Raw genomic sequence first — 1,065 nt, forward strand, 5'->3', positions numbered from 1 at the left:
AAAATAATTAATAAAAACATATTAAAAAGAAAAAAAGCCTCATAATGAAGTGTGCCTAAACTTCAGCCTTTAAAAAGGAAAACTCTCGCTTGTGCCTCCTCCACAGTTTGTGTCTATGAAGCTAAGTAGAAGCATCAGTGCTATTCAATGAACAGCTGTAGGCAGGAGGGTGAGCTGGGGGTCAGCTGCCAGCGCTTCTGAAGGAAAGCTTAGTTTGGCCTCTTTCCAGGATGAAAACCATGAGATAAGGCAGCTACCTTCCCATGATGTAGTAGGAATTCTTGACCTTGTTGGCAGGACAGCCACTGGAAGGCAGGAAAGCAGAAACTTCTATCGGGGTCTCCATGTTGAGTTCTTTCTTGTGCATCTACTGTGATGGGAGACAGTGAGAATAGCCTGTTTTGTTTTCTGAGGCGCTTCTTTCTCTTGTTATGTTGGCAGGTGAAGTGGATTTTCTGTGACCTGAAAGGAAAGTTTTCAAAAGACAGGCAGACAGTTTATGTAAGATTTCCTGGAAAGGAAACTCACAAAGGAGTAGAGCGATGGCTTCTTTTCAGGTAAACACATCCAAGGGCCTGGAACCCATACACTTTCTTACGTAAGGCAATCCCTTTGCCATGCCTTTAATCCCAGCAGTTGGGAGGCAGTGGGGTGGGGGTGGGGATCTTCATGAGTTTGAGGCCAACCTGGTCTACATAGCAGGTGTCAGGCCAACTGGGCCTACAGGGAGACCTACTCTCAAAAAGACAAATATATACGTACTACATATACATACATAACTATATATGTAGATATATGTATGTATATGTAGTATGTATATTTGCTGTTTTAGACTTGTTACATAGACCAGGCTTCCCTGGCTCTCACAGAGTAAGTAAATGAAGATAAAAAGAGAAACTAATGTAAAAAGATTCTGTTAGGATATTTTATGTGCTAATGTACTAATTATCTCTTTTCTTTCACCGGTTCAGTACCCTGCTGACGGGTACATGGTCAAGTTGTCTTTTTTCATTTTAGGATCCATTGACATTCAAGGATGTGTCCATAGACTTCTCCCAGGACGAG

The 1,065-nt window shown here is 42.0% G+C and overlaps 1 long non-coding RNA gene across 1 annotated transcript in view; it reads left to right on the forward strand.

The window, feature by feature from the left end:
* The window catches only part of LOC115066805, a 6,285-nt gene extending 5,220 nt beyond the window's left edge, over positions 1-1,065 (forward strand). Inside the window, exons 2-3 of the long non-coding RNA XR_003846248.1 lie at positions 442-557; positions 1,018-1,065. This is a non-coding gene — a long non-coding RNA (uncharacterized LOC115066805). The remainder of the gene's footprint in view (positions 1-441; positions 558-1,017) is intronic.

This window comes from Nannospalax galili, unplaced genomic scaffold (assembly GCF_000622305.1).
Source record: "Nannospalax galili isolate Female #2095 unplaced genomic scaffold, S.galili_v1.0 scaffold3204, whole genome shotgun sequence".
Classification (NCBI taxonomy): Eukaryota; Metazoa; Chordata; class Mammalia; order Rodentia; family Spalacidae; genus Nannospalax; species Nannospalax galili.